The sequence below is a fragment of the Leptodactylus fuscus genome, chromosome 3 (genome assembly GCF_031893055.1).
Source record: "Leptodactylus fuscus isolate aLepFus1 chromosome 3, aLepFus1.hap2, whole genome shotgun sequence".
In the NCBI taxonomy this organism is placed as follows: domain Eukaryota; kingdom Metazoa; phylum Chordata; class Amphibia; order Anura; family Leptodactylidae; genus Leptodactylus; species Leptodactylus fuscus.
The window spans coordinates 24105521-24114955 of NC_134267.1; positions in this window are offsets into that span (position 1 = coordinate 24105521).

Sequence of the window (9435 nt, forward strand, 5' to 3'; positions counted from 1 at the left end):
ATGGCAGTATTTTTAATTAGGTTTTTATTGCATTTTCCTTTATTAAAGCTATAGGGATAACGTGAGCATTCTGTTGTTTGTAGAGGTCATGGTGCCCACAGGTGCCACAGACTCCTCCAAAACATCACATTTGTCACATGGTACAGCAGCAGCTCAGTCCCATTCAATTGAATAGGGATGAGCTGCAGTACCAAGTACAGACACTATGATATCTACGGTGCTGTGCTTGGTATTCAGGAAGAGGCCTCAGCACTTACCCGAACACTACAGCCACTTCAACCATTTAATCCATGGAGGTTGTGGGTGTTAACCCCCAACCAGTCATATACTGATGGTCTATCCTAAGGGTCGGTCGTCAATATATAAGTCCCAGGACACCCCTTTTACACAATTCTAAAGGCAGTTTCACATGGTTGTGTTTGGACCGGGAAAAATAGTCCATTGGCTGGAGGTACTAGTCCACACGTGACTAGGCTGAGCTGAAAGGACATGCTCAGTCATATCATCCTAGCCGTGCTCAGGTCGGTAAATCTGACTACTAAATGGTCTGTGTTTTCTGACTCGCAGGTGACCATGTGAAACAGCACTTATTATTATTGTTTATTTAGTGTATATAGCACCATTAATTCCATGGTGCTTTATTTTTGGGGGTTTATATACAATACACAAAATATACATGTAGATATAATACTAACAATGACCAACTGGCACAGTGGGGTAGAGGGCCCTGCCCGCGAGGACTTACAATCTATGAAACATGTCGGAAAAACCACAGAGTAATATAGTGGCATTTATATTTATTAAACCCAGATAGTGAAATCTATCACTATCTTTTTCATTTTCTTGATTTTTTTTATTCTATAGTATCTATAGAGGTGTTATCGTGTAGTGTAATCCTGTTTGTGTAAATGAGGTGACTTCTATAAAAAAAAAAAAAAAAAAGGACTAGTGGCCGGAGTGAAAATTGCACGATTTTTTTTTTTTTTTTTCAAAAATTCTTTAAAAAATAGCTTTCTCATAAAAAAAACTAAAGGTAACTTTATTTGTGATAAAACCAATTTTCTTCATCGCATGCACACGATGCAGATTTTTTTTTTTTTTTTTGCACAGACTGGATTTTGTCCAGAAATTTTTTTATGTGTGTAAACAGCCTGATAGTGGGGGTGAAGTTTAATGGTGAAAGCTGATTTAAAAAAAAAAAAAAAGTTTTGTTGGCCGTAACCTCTGTTCTATTTTAGTTTATTGTTCATTTCTAGAGATGAACAATAAAATACTCGATATTCGTTTCGAATAGCCGCTCAATATTCGACTATTTGAACGAATATCGAACCCCGTTATAGTCTATGGGGAAAAATGCTTCGTTTCAGGGAATTCCACAATTTGACTCAGGAGAGTCACCAAGTCCACTATCACACCCCAGGAAATGATGTCAACACCCTGGAATGCAACTGGCACAGCAGGGGAAGCATGTCTGGGGGCATCTAATACACCCAAGTCACTGTATTACGTCGGGATCCCTGTCAGCTTGCGATATGCGGGAGCTGACTTTTTCCCATAGGAATGCATTGACCAGCGTTGATTGGCCGAATGCCATACAGAGTACAGCATTCAGCCAATCAATGCTAGTTCTGCCGGAGGCGAGTCTTTGAGGAGACGAGTCTAAGATTGTCCACAGCAGTCTCCATTCTGGTCCGATCTCAGATGTAGCAGCGTTGAGCGCACGCTGTGCTCTGCTACACCCTCAGATGCAGCAGAGCTGAGTGTGTGCTGAACCCTGCTACATCTCAGATGTAGCAGAACTGGCTGCGACTGAAGTATAAGACATGATGTAACAGCAGAATAGTGACTGCAGCTCTAGAGGTGACTGGAGTATAAGACATGATGTACAGCAGAATAGTGACTGCATATATACTTCAGTCACATCCAGAGCTGCAGTCACTATTCTGCTCTTACATCATCACTTCTACTCCAGTCACATCCAGAGCTGCAGTCACTATTCTGCTGTTACATCATGTCTTATACTCCAGTTACAGCCAGTTCTGCTACATCTGAGATGCAGCAAGGTTCAGCACACAGACAGCTCTGCTGCATCTGAGGGTGTAGCAGAGCACAGCGTGCGCTCAACGCTGCTACATCTGAGATCGGACCAGAATGGAGACTGCTGTGGACCGATCTTAGACTCTGCCTCCTCCGGCAATGCAATACATTCCTATGGGAAAAAGTCAGCTCCCGCATATCGCAAGCTGACAGGGATCCCGACCAGATAGAGCCCCAAAGAGCTGGGTGAGTAACATTCCCCCCTATATAAAGGTAATCCCTAGCTAACCCTGCCTGTACATCTATCCCTGTCTCACAGTCACATAGTTCACAGTCTCATATGAACCGGATATTAAATCCACTATTCGTATAAATTGTAGGTCACCTGATTTAGCCAGCCAATTACTTTTTCCAATTTTTTTTCGATGCCTCCATTGTCGTAGTTCCTGTCAAATTTTTAGTGCGTTTGCCTCGTGGTATTCGATTGGGGGTCTGGTGAGATCTGATCTATGTGTGTACTTGTAATTTATGCTTTTAGATTTTCATGCCAGCAGATGGCGCCAAATCCTTTCCAATATCTTTTATTTTGTAGCCAAAACACCACATGCAGGTAGAGGCAGTGTGGAATAAATGGTGCAGCCAGGGGGGGGGGGGGGTGGAAAATTAAAAAATAGGTGATACCTGCCCCTGTCGGTCAACAAGTTCCCTATTTTCTCTGATGCCTGGAATGGCAAGGCTGGAAATGAAGGGACTCAGGTGAGCACTGTGGCCAATCACTGGCCTCATGGGTCATATAGTATATTAAGAGGACTCGAAAAATCTGAACACTATACGTCCAATCCTGTCCCCTCTGTGCCAGCACACAGTATAACACCCTTTTAGCGACCCCCAACATGGTATTACACCGCCTGTGGCCCCCCCCATACAATATAATTCCCCCAGATTGTTGCTCCCACACAGTATAATGTCCCCTCAATGAGGCCTCCACAGTGTAAGGCCCCCTTTACGTGTTACCCACATTATGTCCCCTTGTCCCCTTGATCCTCACATGTTTACAAGACAATTTTGCTACAGATTTTTTTCTGCAATGTGTTAATAGGTTTTAAGTCCCATCTACTACACCACGACTGTATGGCCAACCGGCTACAAGTATGCAACGTGTGTCTTCGGCCTAAGGGTGCTATGACACATGCTGTTTTTTCTATACCAATGAAAATGACTAAAATTGAACCCCTGAGTGTTAGGCCGAAGACACACGATGTAAACGCGAGCTGATTTTGTCAAAATACACATGTAAAAAATACACGTGTAAAAATCAGACTCCCATTGACTTCAATGCCATTTTTTACACGTGTATTTTGACAAAATCAGCTTGCGTTTACATGGTGTGAAGGCAGCCTAAGGGCTTGTTCACACGGGGGGCGGATTTTGGCACCGAGAGTGACGCGGGGAGCTGCGTCACTCTCGGGTCAAAACCCGCCTGCTACGACCGTTGCAGCCGCGGCTTCCCCCTCCGGAGTCGGCTCAAATGAATGGGCCGACTCCAGAGGTCGCTGCTGCTGCGAAATCTGCCTGAAGAAAGGACAGCTCGCTCCATAGACCACCATTGTTTGAAGGCAGATTTTGAGGTGAAATCCACTGTCAAAATCTGCCTCCTTGCCCCCGTGTGAACTAGCCCTAAAGTATAAGTGTAGATGATGCCCTGTAGGATATTCTGTATTATCCGTGGAGATGACGATGTGGATAGTTTTCAGCTGGTCAGCCATGTCAGCTCTCCACACACAGCCGCCGCTGTTCAGGTCCATGCCAGGCTCTTAGAACATTCTTTACATACCTTCCATGTATGTTTTACTTGGCTTTTTTTTACTCTCCTCAGACTCCGTCACACAAGACAAGCCTAACAGAGTCACAACAACAACAACAACCCCAGGATCAGGGAATCACAAATTCCAGGATACCCCAACCATAGAAGAAAGGATATATTCAGACAAGGTGCGGTATCAGGGCCGCCGATAGGGCAGTATTACCACTACTGGTGTCAGGGGCCCGGCCAAATTGAAAAATGGGGGGGGGGCCCGGTTTTGGCCGGACCCCTGGCGCCCGCAGCAGCAATTGTGCCCTGGGCCGGCGTCACTATAGTATAGTCGGGCAAGTGCCGGGGCCCACAGAGCCTCTTGGGGCCCCCCGGCACTTGCCTGTCCCGATTTCAGCTCATCGGCGTCCGTCGGACGCCGTTGAGCTCAATACACAGGCGATTAAAGCAGGAGCTCAGCTCAGCTCCTGGTTTAATGCTGCGCTTCGGCGTGTGTCACATCGCGCGTGACGGCATGACGTCACGACGTCACATCGCGCTTACACCTGTCAGTGAAGTGAGATGAGCGTCAGAGAGAGGAGCGGCGAGGGAGCGATGTAGGAAGGGTGAGTGTAAATAAGTGTTTGTTTTGTGTTTAACATAATGAAGGGGGCCCATGAAACTGGGGGGCAAATGAAGGGGGGGGGGACGGCATGACACTGCGCAAGATGAAGGGGGTGGGGAGAGAATGGCATGACACTGGGGCAAATGAAGGGGGGGATGACATTACACTGGGGCAGATGAGGGGGGGGAGAATGGCATTACACTGGGGCAGATGAGGGGGGGGAGAATGGCATTACACTGGGGCAGATGAAGTGGGAGAATGGCATTACACTGGGGCAGATGAAGTGGGAGAATGGCATTACACTGGGGCAGATGAAGTGGGAGAATGGCATTACACTGGGGCAGATGAAGTGGGAGAATGGCATTAAACTGGGGCAAATGAAGGGGGGAGAATGGCATGACACTGGGGCAGATGAAGGGGGGAGAATGGCATGACACTGGGGCAGATGAAGGGGGGAGAATGGCATGACACTGGGGCAGATGAAGGGGGGAGAATGGCATGACACTGGGGCAGATGAAGGGGGGAGAATGGCATGACACTGGGGCAGATGAAGGGGGTGGGGAGAGAATGGCATGGACACTGGGGCAGATGAAGGGGGAGGAATGGCATGACACTGGGGCAGAGATGGGGGGACATGAAACTGTGGGCAGTTGAAAGGGGGAGAACAGCATGAAACTGGGGACAGAGATGGAGGGGGGGACATGAAACGGGGCAGATGAAGGGTGTATATGAAACTGGGGGAGAGATAGAGGGGGGGACATATAATTTACAGGTGACTGTAGGAGGATTATACTGTGTGGGAGCACATGAAAATGAATGAGAATGGGTGGAGTCAACAGAAAAGTGGGCGGAGCTAAACTTGTTGCGGCGCGCGGAGCGCTCCGCACATTTTCTACCTCTTTCTACTCTTCAAAAGTTGGGAGGTAATACATAATTGGTATGTCACAAAATAAAGTGGTGTTAAAATGGCGGGGGGGGGGGGGGGGGGGGGGCAGACACTTAGGGTGTATGGGGCCCCAAAATTCCTGGTGGCGGCCCTGTGCGGTATAACATATCTGACTGGAACAAATAAGACATTATACAGAGTATTCATGGGGGTGGGGATTTTTCAGCCTCCTATATCAGATTTGACGGGTTTTGCAACTTCTTAAACGCCACTTACTACAAAAAAAAAAATGTCACAACTGGTTTTTATGTTGCTATTGCCACTTTCTGAAAAATGGATGTAGGCCGCCACAGATTTATCATCCATTTTCTGCAGGGCTGTGGAATTTGTTGTTATGGAGTAAAAGTTGTATTTTAGGCACCCAGACACCCGGAGGATGCACTGAATTTAAGAATTAAAAAAATAGGTACATCCTCCACTGTGGAAAATGTCTGCCTTGATAAATTCCCCCAAGATGTGCACAGTCCGCTGTTCTCACCATCCTTAGACGTGTATCACTGTGGTTTTGTAGCTTTTATGTTCTAGACCTTCTTTCTCTGACATGATGACTGTTGAGCTGCAGGTTCTAAAATCAGTGGGCAATGCCTTATCTCTCCCCTCCATTGAGAAATAGATCAACTCCCAGATGGAAAACAGACTCTGTACTGCCTCCTATGGGTAGATACCATCAGCTGCAGCATTGTGTGTAGGGCTACACGCACATGCTGTAAATTCCATAGAGTTTTACCATAACCTGCCATGTGATATCACAGCATTTAAGTCCGTGAGATTTTCTTACTGTCATGTACACAATGTAGATTTCCTCTCCTGTGTGAACATTGGTATCGGGTACAGATTTTTATTATCTGCAGAACATCAATTCTTCAGATTTAAAGTGCGGATTTCATCTATTCCTATGGGAGAGGTGTTGAAGTGAGCAACCAAGTCCACAGCATTCACTTTTACAATTGCATTAGGCCTAAAGGTGTTTCCAAGGTCTGAAGATATTTCATTTTGATGACCTATTGACAGGATAGGCCATCAGTATCAGATCGGTCAGATCCAGACCCCCCATCCCCATCGTCTGGCTGTGACTAGAAACCATATACTAGATATATGGACAGAAGCAGCCCTGCTCCTATTTAACCCTTAACTACTGTCATGGTGTCTATCATAATGAAATGTGATATATATGATATGATAGTGGCGTATGATAGACACCATGATAGTACTTAAGGGTTAAGTGAATGGGAGGGGGTTGCAGTTCCAGGTACCACTGCTACAGTGTATGGACGGAAAGCTGTATACAGTGTACAGAGCTCCATACAGTGTATTGGTGGCGCCCTGTTCTCATTCACTTATATAGGAGCAGGGCTGCTTCTGGTCATATATGGCGCCCATTGACTGAAACTTATAATCACAATGGCGTGCAGGTGTCAGACTCCGAGCAATCTGATACTGATGTCCAAGTCTGTCTATAGGTGGGTGTCTGGTTCCAGTGATAGTCCATATGATAGGTCAGACAGTGGCTTACAAGGTAACTATCTATAGGGAGGTTTCTTCCTTCAAGATAGATATTTTGCCTACTTTTCCCAAAGTCCTATTCATGGACTTGCCTTAAATGAGGTTCCTACAAATAGGGGGTGACTACACAGTATTCTGGAACAAATGGCAAATTTCCTAGACTGCTGCTGCACTCTTCTTTGTTACATCACGTGACTTTGCATCAACAAATATTGCAACAGCATAGGCTTTACTGCCAAGGGATGTGGCTACCAGAGCATCAAGTCCCCTGGAGACCAACTTTGAGATACTGGAAAAATATGCAGTAAGGTGGGATGACTTGTTCTTGTTCACCAATAACCCCATTGTGCAGGTTTATTGACCTGCACTAACTATGTACCTACTAACTACCGTCTATATAATACTGCTGCAAACCTTTCACTGAGTCTAAATTGTAAACCTAAACCCCACGAGTCCTACAGAAATGAAATGACACTTTACGTAACCACTGGTTTGTTTGTGTCGTAATAAAAGTTTGTACATCAGGTGGGGGCGCTGTACTCGATATGGGGTATATAGTCAGCGTCAGCTCTCTGGCATAATGTAATCTGGGTTCAGACGAAAAGAGAACGCAGCAATTAAATCCATGTAGAGAACAAATTAAAACAGCAATTTCCAAAAATAGCAAGGCCTGCACGGTGGAGTAGAGGCGCTCATTAATCTAGTGGAGGTGATCTGCAGATCTGTGCCAGGCAGGAAGCCCCCTCCTAGAAATGAGCCACGCAACAGACTAAAGTAGAGCAATCCTAGATGAAGCACTACAATCCCATCATGTCATCTTCATTTAGCTGAATAGTTCAATTTGTGGCCACTTCTTAGATCAGCATTCTGTGCAGCGGAGCAAATCTCTCCTGTACATTACCAAGGAACTGCAAACACCGTAAGACTGTAATTGCATCTCAGCTGACCACTGGAGACTTTCAGCTGCCGGGGCTTCACTCTCTGCTATGGATAACCAGTCCTGACAGGATAAGAAGCGCCCTATGTTACGGAAATGCAGTTTGGTTTTTTTGCTGCAGTTTTTTGAGCCAAAGCTAAGAACAGCTACAAAAGGAATGTGAATCTCTTCTACTTTCTGATCAATCCACCCCTGCTTTGGCCTAAAAAAGCAGTAAAATCTGCAAGCAAAAAAAGTTGTGTTTCTGCAATGTGAGTAATAAGATAGGCAACTTTGCAAAGTGTAGAAGCCTCCCTAAAGGTACAGTCATTATTTAGATTTTCCTGCTGACCGACTTTTATCATAAAATTTGATGTGGTGGTGGTGGGGGGGGAATCTGGCACTGCATTCTTTTTAAGAATTGACCAAGATCAAAGTCAGTATCATTAAATTATTAAATCTAGAGAAACATCAGGAAGTTTTGGTTTGCAGATACATTTTGAGATTACAGGGAATTTTCTGGGGCGTTGTGCAAAACTTAGAAGTGTTAATAAGCCCTTAAGCCATATTCACATGAGTCCCACACGGGAAACATGGTCTGTATTGGAAGGACTGAACATGGCTGTGTGAATGGATCTTGCTGCATTATACGGCATAGCTGGGTCACTACAGCACAGAACTCAAAGCTTTATGACAGGTTATCACTGTAGTGATCCCGCTGTTCAGGTACCAAGTACAGCTCATGTGAATACAGACTACAGATTATCTAGTACCTAAGGCCTAGTCAGAAATGCCTTACATGTTAGTAATGGTTACTTCTAATAGGCCTGCTCCAGATATTAATAGAGTACACAGGCAGGACACTAGATCCTCTGTGCAGGAGATATTATAGGATATATGCTTCATTTAGGGTGTGTGCCAGTCACAAATGTACAACTCCTCAACTCTGTGACTAACAATGTACGTATACACCATGAAATTCCTTTATAACTGCATTATCCTATACTCACCAGGACAGGATAAGTAATCTACACATAAGTACACAGTGACTGTACCAGTAGATGAGCAACTAGTGTAGATATAGCAGTAGGATATAACTCAGGATCAGTACAGGATAAGTAATGTAATGTATGTACACAGTGACTGCACCAGCAGAATAGTGAGTGCAGCTCTGGAGTATAAGTATATAGGATTGATTTGGAAAAGCATCTCTTTAATGGAAACCTCCAGAGAGAAAAATTGAAGCAGTTTTGTTTCTAATGACATTTTATTGAATTAAACGGAAAGAAAAAAATAAAATAAAAAACAAACAAAAAAAAGATACTTAAAGCAGTTAGTAGATTGCTTGTAAATAATACAATTTACTTTTGATAGTGACTGCTGCTCGCAAATAAATTAAAGTGTCCATACAGCCTACACGAAGTGGAAGCCGCCCAGTGTCAGAGCCGCACTGGTATCCCCTGCTACAGTAGCCACTCTGGGATGCAGGGCACCGATACCTGGTGAGCATGGAGGCTGTATTTTTACAAGCCCAGTGTTCTCCCAATCGTGTAGGCGACATGCACCCTTTAACTTCCGACAATGGGGTGGGAGAAGACTAGCAGCACATACAGTTT